Genomic DNA, 17,042 nt, shown 5'->3' with positions numbered 1-17,042 from the left:
CACTCTGCGTGTGGGAAACCAAAGTTTTCGGGACAACTTTGTGTCCGAAAGAATTTAAATTGATTGAAAGCTCAATTTGTCTCAATTCGGTTGGTCGAGCTGCATGGTTGTTTTAATTTGATTAGCGATTTGCATTGTTCATTGCTAAAAAAGGAAAAAAAAATATGTTAAGGCAAAATCAGAAATTTGTTGAGAGTGCATTATGACGTTTTGTGTGAATGGTTTAGTGCGACCTGAAATCTTGAGCTTTAATTCACATCTTCTGAATGAGATTTGAATAAGTATTATAAGCACCTAAATAAAAGCCCGTTTCCAGAAGAGTATTTTGCAAACTTCAATCACTACCCCTGCGTCCCATTGACCAAATGCATCGCTATTGCAAGGCCTGCCCGGCTCACTCCCCCAAGTTGTGGATCTGACACCGCTCGTGTCTCTTTACCTACATTTAGAGTAAGTCACCTGTAAAGATCCTGTTAAGAAGTCTGCTACACGACGGAGGAATCTCGTTTTCCCTTGTCATTCTGTAGCACAGGGCTTTAGTGATGTAACAGTGAAATGTAGTTAATGAAGTGAATGTGTGTGTGTGTGTGATTTACTTGCACGGTTAGTACTTAACTACTCTATGACACTCTATGACTAATCCTTTCCCAAGCCACTTCTTGTAACAATGAAATAACTGCCACAAATTTCTGTTTTAAGTTATGTGCAAGTGAGGCTCATACATAGGTCAAAGGTAGTGCCACCAAGTCTTTGTGCTAAGGGGAGTAATTGTGGATAAAAGTAACAGTGTGGTGCCCAAGCGTTCGAGTGAACTTGTATTAAGAAAGGACTACAGTTGAAATTAGGTGTTCAATGACCTGATTGCATTTTCATTGTTATAATGGGCAGAATATCAGACCTTAAATACTTTTATATTTTTTTGTGATCATGACACATGTGTATGCTTATTTGCATGCACACATGTTTACGCATCCATTTTGTTTTGCTATGTTATGTATCAAATATAAAAAGTTTTGAAGATATAGACATATCGTTAATCGTTTTAATCACCGGCTTTCTTCGGGACATTAAAAAGAAAACTTTATCGATTCCGTCTAATACTCTAATCGGTATTAATCTGCGGAGGAATCCTGGATAAAAGATTACACTTACAGACAGGCCAGTTCTTAGCCCCCGCGGGGCCCGAGGCAAAGGGCATGTGCGGGGCCCTCACGCCACGATCACACGGTTTTAGTTGGGATCTAAAGTCACATATCAATCAAAAGCGCGGGGCCCCTTGAAGCGCGGGGCCCTAGGCAGATGCCTCGTCCGCCTGCCCCTAAGCACGGCCCTGCTTACAGAGGCAATAGAACTAAAGTTAAAGCTAGAACCTTAACTAATGCAGGTCGCCGTAATTCTAGCAAGTTTTTCTTAGTAGCTGCTATTCAAGAAAAAAAACATTAGTGTCGTGCTAGAACATGTTTAGATTGTGAAAGAGATGTTATCTATCCAGTTTAGGAGACCTCTTTATATAAGTGCACTTCTACCGACTGGTCTACAGTCCAGTCCAGTTCTACTGTCACCGTTAATTTTGAAATAAATCAACTTAGTGCTTCTCGAGTATTTTTTTTCTTGAAGGCAGACAGAAACCTTAAAACATTTTACTTTTACTTAGTTCTTAACTAATTATAAGGGCAAAACCCTCCTATCAAACAAAAGTTTTCTAGTAGAGCAATTGAGATAATAGCTTTTCAAACGTAAGGAGTATCATTCCATACCTGTTAAATCCTAGCATCCTGCAGGCTACCAAGGCCTCTATCGGTCCAAATTTATAGTCACACACTGTGCCCAAGTTCCATCGTACAATATCTCTAGACGTCCTGCGTCTGCTGTGCCATTGACTACACGAGCTGACATCTGCTGAGCTGAAATTGAATGAATTAATAATACACTAAACTAATATAATGCGCTAACTTATGAAGTTCTAAATTATTAAATAGTACTGCAGAGTTAGTTTCTTTTATTGGAACCATGAATTGGAAACCACAAATGAAAACTACCGGCAGCTCTAATAAGTGTCCCTGACTTTCTCTTCAGGTTCTTGCTTGAAGTAAATACTTATTAAAGATTTTCTGTAGAACAAAAATAAACACGTCATAAACTCGAGAAAGCTCTGTTAAAGCCATGAGACACTGACATCTCCAATAATAAAAAAGTAAAAAAATTGGAAAACAATTAAATAACAGATAAAAGATTAAAAGACCAAGCATTCTCAAATGCGATATTTAAGATGTGTGCAGCATGCATTGCAAAAAGAATTAAAACAATTTTCACCATCTCTTCGTGGAAGATAGCCTGGGGATAAAATTAGACTGATATATGACCTGACTCAGCATTTAAGTGTAAATAAACAGCCTCGTTTACTAATATACCTTCACTTTAAATAAACCTTCGTTTTTAATAGCTGGAGTTTTATGCTTGATGTTCTCCATTACTTTAGCTGTAGCTTTCTTTTCTGTAAAATGGACCACGCCCTTTTTTTAAAAATTTCAATTTAGTGTGTCAGTGAATGACACATTATCAGCATGGTTCGGAATAAGAAGAGGATGCAGGAAGGTTAACACCATATCATTTTTATATATTTTTTTCATAGGCATTCGAGCTATAATGATCAGGAAAAATATCCAGAAACATAAAACAATTTCGGCAATTGGATTACAAATCATCTAACAGACTGTATAAAATAAAACTTGGATAGAAATCTTGCTGAAATTAGTAGCCTGTACCAACATTGAATTAAGAGACAGCTAACTCCATTATGTAGAGAAGCAATACTTAAGTCTTGTCAAAATATGTACACATGTGGCTACTGCTACCTAACCCTTCAGAATATATTGTAAATGGCATATAGAAATCCATCTTTAGGTTTGTTTGTAATCGTTAAAATGATAACATTACAAGAAAAATATCCTTTAAAAGTATTTATGCTGGGAACTTTGGCATACATGATGTTAGAACTTTGTGGCTGCGGAAAAAGATAAACATCCACAGACAGGAAAAAAATGATGTCTACATGCAAAATAACAGATTATTTAGGCAAACTTGGCCAGGAAATTTGCCTCTTTTCTAAATGCTAAAGGCTTCTGGCCAGATGTATTAAAGGATAATATTTAGAGAGAGTATAGTGTGTTTAAAACATGAATAAATTTTGTTAGAACCTATCTTTTGCAATGACAGAATTAAGATTGCAAATAAGCGAATAATATAGGAAGTAGAAGGAGAAAAATATATATATATGTAATTTAACACTTAATGGATGAAAGAAAAATCTGGTTATCATATAAAGCTGTTAAAACTATGATGATAAAATTAACTTTGTGTCTTTTAATGGTTTCATAAATTTATAGATATAAATTTAAATAGATTAATTATAACAGTTATCATCTTTTACATATTACACAAACAAAATATTTAGAATACATTAATCAATACAGAGAAGATCAAGACTATAATGAAGAATGCGATCTAACCCACGTATGCCAAATTGTTGTTTGAAATGTGATGAAAGGGTAAACAGAAATGTTGATTGTCATGTTCTGTTTAAAGTAATCGTTAATATGAAAGATAACACATTAAACAGCATCAAATCGGAGTGCTACATAAATTATGGGGACAAAAGTAATTTTATTCCATAAGGAACTAGAAGATGATGTGTGCAGCTTTTTCAGAGATAAACAAGAAAATGTTCAGCATATATTTTGGAATTGTAAATATGTTAACGATTTTTGGAGAAACTTACAACATCGCACATTAGACAAATTTACAAATGCTCTAAGGATAATTATCAGTGAGCATCTTGTCCTATTTGTTCGCATTAATAACTTTGAGACAGATGTTGTACTTGATTTTATTTCAATGATTACAAAAAGCATATTGTTGCAGATTTGAAAATACCCCCACCCCCAGCAAAAATCCTTTATTTAAAAGTGAAATCATTGATATGTAATTCAAAAATGTTTGTTAAACCTTAACTGAAAGTTTTATACCGTACAAACAAATTGTTAACTAGATAAATACCTATTTTTAGCTCTATGTGTATACAGTGGAACCTCGGTTAGCGAACGCCTCGGATAGCGAATATTTCGGTTAACGAACAAAAATTTTGTTAAAAGTTTGTCTCGGATAGCGAACAAAATTTCGGATAACGAACAGCCACGTGAATCACACGTGACCGACCAGCATGTTGTCATTCGCACTCCAGACACAGTTACGATCGGTCGTTCCTTATCTATGCGCATCCTTCTTATTTAGTGATTGTTGTGCTTTATTTTAATAAGATAATCCTCAATCATGGCTCCAAAGAAGATTAAGAGCAATTAATAGTAGTGAGGTAATGACAAGGAAGCGGCCAACAAATGAACTGAAAAAGAAAATGATGTCAAAGTATGAAGGTGGCATGCGTCTGTCGGATATGTGATGTCGTATTACTGAAGAGTTTTACAAAAAAGGCAGAAGGAAAAGACACTGGACAAGTTTTGTCCTTTAACCTCAAAGCTACAGAAAAGGGAAGTCACCCCCGATTTTATAATGTCACGTGTGCTCATGGAGGGGGAATCAAAGCAGTTATTCCACCCCTTCCTCCCCACACCTGCTTCCAACCACGCCGTCAAAACGGCAAGTTTTCTGATGTTTAAATGCATTGTTAATGTTTTTATGTTTATTTAACTCCATTTATATTGCATTATAACTGTTCTCATTTAACAAACACCTATATAGCCTGTAACTTTCAAATATTAGCGAGTCAACAGGGGCTGGGAACTAATTAAATCTATTTCCTTTATTTCTTATGGAAAAAATTGTTTCGGGTAACGAACAGCTTTCCAGAACGGATTAAGTTCGTTAACCGAGGTTCCACTGTATTAATATATAAATTCTTTTATGATTTTTGTAAGGAAGAAAATCAGCATTATCCATTGCTATGCATCAACAAATGCAGCAGATGAAGAGGGAAAAGAAGACTTCTACAGTTCCCTGCAGTCTTTGCTTGACCACACATGAAGAAGAGATCTGAAGATCATTATAGAAGACCTAAATGAGAAAGTGGGAGATGATAACACCAACAGGGAACTCATCACAGGAAGACATGGCGTTGACACCTTTAATAAACACGGGGGAGCTCTTTACAGACATCTGTACTTTCAATAGAAATGTCATATGTGTCACTGCGTTTTGATACACAAATATAAACAAGATAACTTTGACTAGCCCTTATGGTCAGACTTAAAAACAGATTGACCATATAACAGTTAATCGTTAGTGGAGGAGTCTCCAAGATGGTCGAGTAAGAAGAGGTGTAGCTATTGTTTCAGACCACCAGCTCCTCGCGTCAGTCTTTAAGATTAAGCTGAAGTTTATTATTGACCAAGCAGGTAGACCACTAAACAAGTTTAATACTAAGTACCTGAGGAAAAAAACACAAAAGACATTTAAAACTGGAGGTAAAGAATAAGTATGAAGCCTTTCTAGGACTAACAGAAGAATCAGTAGACGAACAATGGTCAATATACCAGACCATTTTAAACACAACCTGCACCTATGTTCTAGGGAAGAGGGAAAGGAAAAGCAAGGAATGGATGACTACACAGACCTAGCCAATGATTGAATCATGAAAGGAACTGAAACAGAAGCTACACCAGTGTCTAGACTAGCAAGAGAAGGAAGGTCTCAGAGCTGAATTTTGGGAAGCCAGCCGCAAAGTGAAGAACTCTTTCAAAGAGGACAAGAGATGCTTCTTCTATAAATCGACACAGGAAGCAGAAACAGGAGCTATACAGGAAAACATGAAGTGACTATACGAAATAACATGATCTGTGACAAGCATGAACATTGACCTAAACGAGCCGGTGAAAGGCAAACACCGCAAAACAACAACAAACCATGCAGATTAAAGAACCCAGTGGATGAAACACTTTGAAGAGATCGTGAATCATTTTCCTCCACCAGCCTTACCTTACCTACCATCAGCATCTAAGCAACTTCATGTCAACATAAAACCCTCCCTCTAAGACACAGAAACAACAGCAACAGTTCAACAGCCCCTTCTACAGATTGAAAACTAGGCCACTGGGTCAAGTTAACAAAGAAATGAGACCTCTCTTAGTGCAAACATTGGCGGAGAATTATGCTGCTATCTCCAGTGAAATTCCATAAATGGTAATACTAGAGAGATTGAGACCGGAACTAGCAAGGACTGGCCAGGATAGGTATAGGATAGCATAATAAAAAGGCAATTAAACGAGAAAATAATAAACTGCTTTTTAGATACTTCAGAAGGTGCTGGTAAACATAAGACGAATGCATGTATCACAATACAATGAAACATTGCAAATAAAAAAAAATTAGAAATTATAATCCATGGAAATCAGGTTAAGATAGCAGACAAAAACCAAACAGTTCTTAACGTTTAACTCTTTTGCTACATCAGGGTTCAACGAGGTCACACTGGCTCGTTTGTATGGAAATTCACCAACTTTAAAACATCATAACAAAATAAGTGTAAGAGATAGAAAAAAATTTCAACTAATAATAAGAGATCGAACTGTGTGAAACAAAAATGTTTACTTTTGAATGCTTCATGAGCAGTCACTTATTAGGTAATCCAAAGCAAATTAGGTAGGTGTTGATTAAATTTTAGTTATACATCAGAGTAGTCCTGGTGAACGTTTGTTCTGTAAATCAGGAATATTATAAAAGTATTAATTAATCTAATGATGAATCTAATCTAGTCTAATGCTATCCGGTATAGCCTTAAATATATCTTCGTAGTCTTAGAAATTCAGAGGTAAGGTATATTTTTATAATAAGTTTTTATGCATGTAAAACTAGTTTTTCAATCTTTGCAAACACATTTATCTTGAGTGTAAAAGCTTAGTGCTACTTCTATCATATTTTGAATATTAGCATCTTTATTATATTTATAGCGTACCTTGGAAGGAGAAAAAAAAAGAAATCAACAATAATATTTACCATACAATAGAAAATATACGGCATCTGAAATGTTACTATAGTCTGCATGCCAGTATATATGTATACATCAATAAACATTCAAGAACCCGTCCATGTCAACTGCATGAGATAAGTGATTCTTACGCTTACAAATGATCCTTCTAATGGAATAATGAATGGTTTAAAAAATATATATTCTTAATCAGTAACGGCAAAACTAGTTTAGCTAAATAAATAAAATAGTAAAAATAAGAATAAAATTACAACGTTTTTTTAAATGCACTAAATAGTAATAAACATAATATAACACACAAAAACATTTCAAAGAAAAACTAGAAATGGGACATTAAAAAAAATCAAACTTAAAAACAAGTAGTTACAACAGTTGTTTAGTTGTAATACTCGAGGCATACAAGAAGAATAACTCCAGCCAGGAAGTTTTCTGATTACAAAAACCTTTTTTTACAAATAATGTATAACGAGTGGGCGTCTTCTTACCTTCAGTTTGTGTGAGGATTACACAAATCAAGAAGACACTGATGGCTCTGCATATCATCATTCTCTTTTCAGATGATGACGGCTTCAGATGATCGAGTGTCTGTCAAGATGCTGAGCGAAGAATGCAGTGAATGCAGTCTGACAGCCTCTGTACATAAACATGGCAATTTATGGCCAACAGCCTCATTAGCAAACAATCACGTGCTTAGTTCTGATTGGTTGGTTGTTAATCTGTCCTGTCTTCGTAAGTGCGTGTGCAAAAATTGTTTTAGTGTTACGGGTGTTATGCATGTCACTGACTGTTATGTATGTCATATGGCTTGATTTATGTACATACAGCCATTCTCCAAGTGGAATTTTAAATCTTAATGTTCCCCACCTGCCTGAAAATTACGTGTTCTTTGTTTTGTGCTTTATGTGTGCATCAAGGGCTTCACATCAACAGTATGTCACACTACCTGCATTTGTATACTACTTCTAAAGCACGCAATCTATAGAGCGGTCCGGTGGCGCAACGGTTAGCGCCTGTCACCAATACCGTGAAAGTTGGCTGCCCTGAGTTCATTTCTAGTCTCGGGCAAGCTGTTTTTTCTCTGCACATGGCATCTGTTTACAGGGCTGGCTGCTTGCCGTAATATAACCTTAGTTGCTGGCACGGCGTAAAACACCAATCCCCCCCCCCCCACGGCAATCTATAGTCTTGTCTTTTGATAGCATATTCTAAACATTTTTTTCTGGGCCTTTCCTGTCACAGAAAGCTGTCATGGGTCATGTCACATTTATGTTGGTTGTGTTGAAATTATTTTTAACTTCTCAGTCAAAATACAACATAAGAAGGAAAATGTTCTTTGGTGATAACGACTGTGACTGACACAAGCTCCAGCATTGGCGGACATACTTAACGAGTTAATGAAACTGGGCGAGATGCAGATGTAGGGTGTGTGTAAGTCAAAGAAAATCAGAATTGAATGCCTTATCATCCAAACATCAAGTCAGAGTATTGCTGATTTAAATTTTGCCATATACTGTGTTTGGACGCTGTGAGCACCTCTCAGAGAATACTCTCTTTGGTAAATGTTTAGTGGAGGAAGAGAGTAAAGGTCTGCTTTACGAATACTTGATGACCACGTCTTCCGCTGATAACAAGTGGGCCTTCTTAAAATTATGTCCTTTCGATTAGCCATTTGTTACTTACCATTGCTAGCGTTTTCACTTTTTTATGTATTCCATATGCTGCAGCAAAATTATCACAATGGGACTTGAGTTACAAAATGTTTCTTTTTTTTTTCCTATTTCCGATCCTTTCAAACTTTTCTGGATAATCCTTAAAATCAATTATACGACTTATCACCAGATTCACCAACTAAGCATGTGATCTACGTCTACAGTCTTGTACTTTCTATCTTAATAAAATTAAGACGACCATCACTAGTATCACAAACACTACCTTGTCTTGCATGTATTTAATTACTCTCTCCTCCCATTTTGAGTGGCAGATGAAGGCACAACACTTACAAACCACTTTAAGAAGCTTCTAAGCGCCTTGAACTGTTAAACAGGATACTACAAGATGGCCTAGCTAAAGAAGTATTAATTAGTATACTAAATGAAAATCTCATCAGCTGTGTAGAGAAACTATTCAACCTCTGGAACTGAAAAGCAGTAGGTAGAAAAATTGTCTAAAAACTAATACTGGGAAGATACGGTGTATATCTGTAGTGACCATGGTAAAGTATTGATGTAGTCTAGTGCTAAATGGTGTGTAGCTATAGAAATAAGAACAAGTAGAATCATAAACATTTTTATCTCTTATACCAGGTGGACGGTATTAATTTAAGTCAGAATCAAACGAACACTAGAATAGTGTCGACTGAAAAATGTTACCCTGAGCTCAGCCTCACCATGAATATATCCTAGATGACAATTATAATAAAATTCAGACAATTGAAAGTCAAGCAGAAGTGTATGCCACTAATCATAGCATGCATGTAGAAACATCATGAACTAGCCGGGGTTAGTGGTAAACCTTAAAGTGCTTTTGATTGTTGTGGCTCCGTGTTGACCTCAAAATAACAATTTAACACATTTACTTTTGAAGTTATCTTCTACTATCTTGCTTTTACCATATATTGATAGTTATTCGTCCCTTTTTTAAGGTTGAGGTTAGAAATATAGGAGTTGCTAATAGCAATTTCTTAAAACATTTACTTTATCTTATAAATTGTATTTGTCAAAATAAACTCGTCCACATCCTTCATCATAATCAAATTATAAAAATGTCGCGTACGTTTCCTGTAGAAAAGTCATGTTTAAGCATCAGTTTTAATCCCAGTTTTTTGGTTTTGTTTTTACAAGGATTTAGAAAAAGTAAGCCACTTCCGTTCAAAATGTTTATCTGGCCGCGCAAAGGAACAGGAGGATTAGCACAATGACACTAGGCGACATTTAGGGTAAGGAGTTTATAGGTCAGCTAATTAAGAGTCCTACTTTTTGCCAAAAAGTTAATCGTTATGATGAATATGATGATGATGATGATGATGATGATGATGATGATGATGATGATGATGATTTTAAGCGAAAGATAATGTAAAACACGATAATACTACGCTGTTCTTTGAATCATTTTCTCTGTATTTTTTTTTTTTTTGCTTCTGTAAAATGTTCGACCAATACAAAAGATTCTACATATTTATATGTTTTTGCTTTTTTAAAAAAATAATATATTACAGAGACATAATAAGCTACGAATTTATTTATGCAATTGGGGTTCTGTCAGCTTGTTGTTGTACATGACCTGGCAGTCAAAATTTTTTGTGTCTTTCTCAGGCATAAATTTGTACTGTAACTCTGTGTGTGTAATTTTGCGCGGGTAAAGAAGTCGTGTGGTGAGAGAGTGAGAGAAATGTCTTTAATGCCACCTCGTAACAGTTTAAAACTGATATAAAAAAGTGGCTGAGGACTCAGTGATGTTGTGTAGGACGCCCGTTAGTGTCAAGGCTGTTGGTCTACAGCAAGAGACGAGGTCCCTGACTCTACTGATGCCGTCCCACGAGCTCCCTGCTGCACACAGAGACACGGAAAATGATTCTTCCATTCCAGGAACTGTCAAGCACTTACCAGATCGCGAAAATTTTATTTACGGAAAGCGTTTTAATAATTGTACATCAAGTAGAGGACAATCATCCGTCGATCTACACAAAGCCACATTAAATTGTTTACACTTTGCTTTATTCTTTTTAACCGGTATGGTTTATGTCAGTTCATCGGTTTTCTTTGTTACAGGTTATTGTTTTCTTAGTTAAACATTTAAATGTTCTAAGTGACAGACAGAAAAAAAACAACATCGAAGTGTGCAACAATGTACGATGATAGACCTAAGTATTTACAAAGTTCTATATCCGTAATCCTTTCTTCGCTTTTTACAAATTTCGTTACAAAGAACTATAAATGTATATTGTGTGCCTCTCCTTAATACTCTTGTGTCGGTGACTGTCCATAAGCAAAGACTACAGAAAACCTTCCTTGACGCTGACCTTAGTTAACAACAGTGTTGACCCTCCCTTGTGACATCAGTGTCCAGTCACACTGTCCATATTCGAGGTCAGTAGAATAAACCTATTTTTACTACAGTATTCAAATGGACTATAAAATAGTGAGAAGGACAAACAATGCTTTAGAGCTGCTCTCTGATTTGCAAAAGTGAAAATCGGATGTAGATAAAATGAAAAGATTGTGAGGACTCGATGCAGCCTCTCAAACCAAGAACTTTTAATTAGGTCTTCCGGCTTTCACAGTCATCCTTTATTCTATATGATAAAAGAGTTGATAAAACATCTCCACACAGTGATCTGTGTTTTCAGATTAATTTGTGTATCTGAATGACAAGAATCGTTAGAACGTTAGTGTAAAATGTGTGTTTTTATGACAATCCTATTTCGCAAATTTATTAATGTAATGTTTGTGTAATTCTGATACTGCTCGTGACTTTGACTCTCTGACATTTTGACTTTTGACATCTCTCTAGAGATGAAAAGATCAAAACCCAGCAAAATGAAGATGTTTGTGCACTTAGTCAAGATGAAAGGTGCCTTTCGGAAGGCAACACTCATCAGTACTTTGCAGCAAGAGAGGACCAAGAGATGCGACAACAGATGTAGTGAAGTGTCTCTAAGATGTAAATTCCTACAGCAATCATGTCTGTGTGTGTGTGTGTGTGTGTGCGCGTGCTCTTTCTCAAATTGTGCGGTTTGTTGTCTAAAGCAGAAATGTCAAACACACGCCCGGAAGTGCACAGACATTTCAGCCTCAGTAAAAATTCTCATTCAAACGAGGTGTCGAGCCTCAAGACAAGACGCTGAAAATAGTCGCAAAAAATGTTTCTATAAGTGGTCATTTTTGTGGAATATATTTGTTGGTGTTGCATACAATTTTATGTTTCCATTTCAAAATTTTTTTTTCTTTTGTTAAACTACTTTATTACCTTGCATTCATGAATGTGGCTAGCTGCTAAACCAGTTTACTGACATTGTATGTTTTTAACTTTAACAAACAGATATTTTGCAAAATTTTTTATTTAATAACTTTAATTATTTGTAGTGTCTGGCGTTTGACAACACAAACTTGAACCATGTGACCCTTAGTTTGATGTGCTTCTCTAGAAAGTTATTTGTCTGCATGTCTCACCCAACAAACACAGATGTGGGTGACCTTCATCAAGATGAGTGGTGGAGATCGGAAAGAAACACTCATCAGTTCTTAACAACTGGAGATGTGAACACAGATGTAGCACGAACATGGAGTGGAGTGGCTGGCTTCGTGACCTAAAGACCTTTATGTACTTTTAGTGCTTTGATACAGAACTGAAATTTTATAGATTGTTTTTCATGCAAATGTTATCTCCAAAACGTTTGTGATGTTTAACAATTTACAGTATAAGTTCTTTACAGTTTTAATGCTAAATACTGTTAGGCCTTAAGTGCATTTTGTTAAACAGTTATAAACAGATCCTTCACGATATCCCAGACACAGTTTTAAAGCAACCCTTGTTTTAACTAGATAAGAGGATTAAGGATGACTGCGTTCATAAAACGACTCTCATGTAAAATGAACAAAGCGGAAACTGTTTAGAAATCGGAGATGAGAACACAGATGTAATGAAGTGTTTTTTCCCTCTGGCATAAATTAGAAGTGCAATTGTCTGTCTGTCTGTGTGTCTGTGCGCGCCCGCGTTTGCCTTTCGAAACAATTGCTCAGAAGAAAAAACATTTTGAGTTGCTGAATAGAGTCAGCAACGGTTTTAAGCTGTTTTTTAAAAAAAAAGGATTTAGTGCATGGCCTGTAAGACTTCTTCTTTGTTTTTTGGGGTTTTGTTTCTTGGGGGGCCCTGGGCTGGCGACATAAAAGTGTGCAGCTGCAGCTGTAGCGAAAGGCCTGTAGTAGCATGTAAGCTTTATATTATACACGGTACTGACAATAGTTAAATAAATCTTTTATCGTGAAAGAGAGATTTCTATATTTTTTGGACCATGATAAAGGTTATCATCATCAGCTTCGTCGTCGCCGCCGTTTTCACTGTCATCGTCATATCATTATCAGCCATACATCGCGTTCTCTCAATTGTCTATGTTAAAGAACTTGCTTACCCCTGTTTTAAGAAGATAATAATTGTCCGATATTTTTCTTCTATAGAAAATTGCCTGATAAGTATACAACAGTGTTTATTAAATTACATGAAAGAAAATTTGAATATTATCTATCGTTTTTTAATTTATTGCTGTTTGTGTAAATGCAATCCTACATTTTTCACTGTTTATGTCATATCATCACAATCAAAATACTTTATCATATAACTACAAATTTAAAAGATTTATTGATTTAATGACAGATTTGGTTTAATGATAATTAGAGGAGTCTAATTACGATATCTGAAATTTAACTAATTGATGATATACACTTGGTCACGAGGTGTTATTGTCATTTGAGCAAAAGTTAGCCAAGTCCACCAGATGTTTTACTTCCAGGCTCAGGTTGTTCCCGAGATGAAATCCACCCTGCAATTAACCGGTTATTTTTAAAGACAGTTTACATTATTTAAAAAAGCAGTCTTATTAGTTGTTAAAAATCTTCGTTTATAATTTTTTTTGTTACTTTTAGAAAAGTGTTAAATATTTTTCTCTTTACCCACTTGTTTGCCTGCTGAAAGCGAAGACTTCAGTATCACGTGTAAACATGTTGTCAGGAAGTGCAGACTGTCATGGGTGAATACAAGTCATCAACCAGTCTCTGCAAAAACTGCATATTGTAGTAGGGTTAGTAATAAAGCTCCAATTCGTCTATTTTACGAATAAAGAAAGAACATTTGACATTCACGTCTAGCCCCGTAGACAAATTCTTTAGAAATATTCATTCATCAACATGATGCCTATAGTGACAAAGTCGTTTGGTGAAGTCATTCCATTAGACAATTACACTAAGATAGACAAAACCAGAGTGTTTAAATGTGACCCCCAATGTAACTAAGAAGCCAAGAAATGAGGTTCATAACTAGTTTTTTTTTTTTTTGGTAGAAGATGGAAAAAATTGACAATAGATATACTCGTGAGATAAAGTGATGATAGTGTGGGAAACGTGTTGAAAGATTCAGGCAGTCTGTTAACATGTAATACCTGCTGTCCACAGGTCACTTTCCTTTAAATTTTAGTGTTCCTTACAAAGTTGTAAAATATCAGCAGATTTCCATCAGCTTTCAACTTTTATCGTCTGTCAACACATGAAGACCTTCTGTCGTCTTAATTATAAGGGAAAGATTTAAAGAACATGGGTGTGTAAGCAACATAAATGTTGTCAGCTTATGTAATAAATTTAAAATAAAATAATAATAATGATACTAATAATAGAGACGATATTACGTAAAGGATTGCATTATTATTGCTATTATTATTATTGGTAGTTTCTTAGTTATTGAAACTCACACATTTTTGTCGTTTAAATTATTTCCAGTAGATATTTCGCATCGAGAGATTTTTGTGATATTAATCCTATAACAGGCACCTGCCAGAATTGCTCAATCTGCAACAAAAGAGATTTTTTTTAAAACGATTAATAATGAGGTAAATAGTTAATGATCCCTAAAAGTATGATCTTAATTCAATTTCGTGGACTATGAGAAAGCATTCGACAGTGTGGACCGAGAGACGCTGTGTGAACTGCTGAGACACTACGGCATCCCGAGGAAGATCGTCAACCTGATTCGAAACTCATATGAGGGAATGACGTGCCGAGTAGTGCATGAAAGACAGCTAACAAGAAGCTTCGAGGTGAGGACAGGGGTCAGGCAAGGCTGCCTGCTTTCACCGTTGCTGTTCCTGATCGCAATCGACTGGGTGATGAAGCAAGCCACCAGCGGAAGGCGAAATGGAATCCAGTGGACTCTGTGGAGCCAACTAGACGACCTTGACTTTGCAGACGATCTGGCACTCCAGTCCCACATCCACTGACAGATGCAAGACAAGTCATCAGAGATCCAGTCAGCCTCGACACAAGTGGGACTACACATCCATAAGGGCAAGACCAAGATCCTGAAGGTCAACACTGACTGTGAAGAGCCAGTCAGGATGGATGGGGAGCCGCTAGAAGAAGTCGACGCCTTTACCTACCTCGGGAGTGTGGTGGACAAACAGGGAGGGACAGATGCGGATGTAAAGACAAGGATTAGCAAGGCAAGAGGCGCATTCATACAGCTTAGAAGGGTCTGGAACTCCGGGAGCATCGGCTACACGACAAAGATCCGTCTCTTCAACTCCATCGTCAAGTCAGTCCTGCTATACGGAGCAGAGACGTGGAGGACTACCAAGGGCACAACGAAAAAGATCCAAACGTTTGTGAACCAGTGCCTGCGTAGAATCCTCAGAATTCACTGGCCAGAGAAAATACGCAACACCGACCTGTGGCAGAGAACAAAACAGCAGCCTATGGAGGAAGAAATCCTGCGGAGACGATGGGGTTGGCTAGGGCACACCCTCCTGAAGCCAGCATCCAACGTCACTAGACAGGCGCTGACATGGAACCCTCAGGGAAAGAGAAAGCGAGGAAGGCCGAGAAACACCTGAAGACGGGACCTCACCGCCGACACCATGTTCACCGGACTCGGATGGGGGCAGTTGATGACGGTAGCCCAGGACAGGAGGCTTTGGAGGACTGTCGTCGATGGCCTATGCACCAGGAGGGGCGAAGGGCCTAACTGACTGACTGTCAATCGTAGCCAATAGTTAATTAACTGATGGGTTTGGGCTGAAATTTACAGGTTAGGCTTATATCGCAGATAAAGGCAAACCGTGTAGGTTGGTCTTTAAGAAGAACACCGAGACATGGGCAACATACGAGGGACAGACGATGAATGAAACAACATATGAACGACCGTAGTAATGACGACGAATAAAATCCAAATATAAAAACGGGAAAAAATCCAAGTATCAAGTACTGACAGTACCATGATTTAGCAAATGGAGGACGAGAAGGGAAGTAGCTAAATTATATTACATGACAATACCCCTGATGAAGGAACTTTGACCTCTTCAATTCTCTCTTTGTCTAGATTCCTGACATACTTCGTATTTTTCATTTAGGTAAACACTCTTTAGTATTTTGTACTAACAAAATTCTTGCATCTTAATTTTATTCTGAGTCCTCTTCATTTGTACAATAAATATCTTGCTGAAGGCGATAAATTATGGTATTTTACCTTTAAAACAATGTAGATGTGATGAATACTTTAATGCATGTCCAACACTTATCAACTCTGTCGTGATATATGTGCTTTTCTACGTTTTAAAGGCCCAATTTATGTTAACTACATACTTTTTATAGCTACGTTTATATTAACTACAGGGTCAGAAAAAGAATGTTTTTGCTCCCATAAATTAAAAAACTTTTGCGACATTTCTAGTAATTACCTATAATTTCTTTACGCGAAAATTTCAAATAAGAAAAGATATCATGTTTTCCATACCTACTGTCAGTGTGTGTGTGTGTGTACGCGCGTGTGTTGGCGTGTATGTTATGGTGCGCTTGCGGGCGCATGCTTGCTTAAGGACAACAATAATGTAAAAGATGATCTGTAGAGGAATAATTGAGAAGATTTAACTAACGATAGAAAAGCATCCTCCGAGAGTGTTATCAACATTATACTTGTCTCAGAAGAAAATTCACTTCTATTAAGTTTATTAGTAGACAGCTGGCATGACATGGACCAAACTTGAAAGGAACGCCCAGAACTGAATCCAATGGCGTAGTGTAGTTTGGGCACTCTGCTACACCGGGTGTGAGTAGCAAAAATAAAATGAAAAAGAAAAAGTCTGTTAGTGACACGAGAGGCGATGACAGTATGATGTGGATGAAACAGATGGTGTCAAGAATACTGCACACATCAGCTTGAAATCTCACGTTACGATCGTGAAGGTGTTCCTGAATGTTAACACCTGACTCATTCATACTTTCATACATCCTCTCGCAGCCCACTGCCTCGTGCCGCTGGGTGCACAAGTCATCTTTGGTGATATGCT

The sequence above is a fragment of the Pomacea canaliculata genome, linkage group LG7, assembly GCF_003073045.1.
Source record: "Pomacea canaliculata isolate SZHN2017 linkage group LG7, ASM307304v1, whole genome shotgun sequence".
NCBI classification, from domain to species: Eukaryota; Metazoa; Mollusca; class Gastropoda; order Architaenioglossa; family Ampullariidae; genus Pomacea; species Pomacea canaliculata.
The sequence above is the reverse complement of the archived record's forward strand: the minus strand, read 5'-3'. Positions refer to the sequence as shown.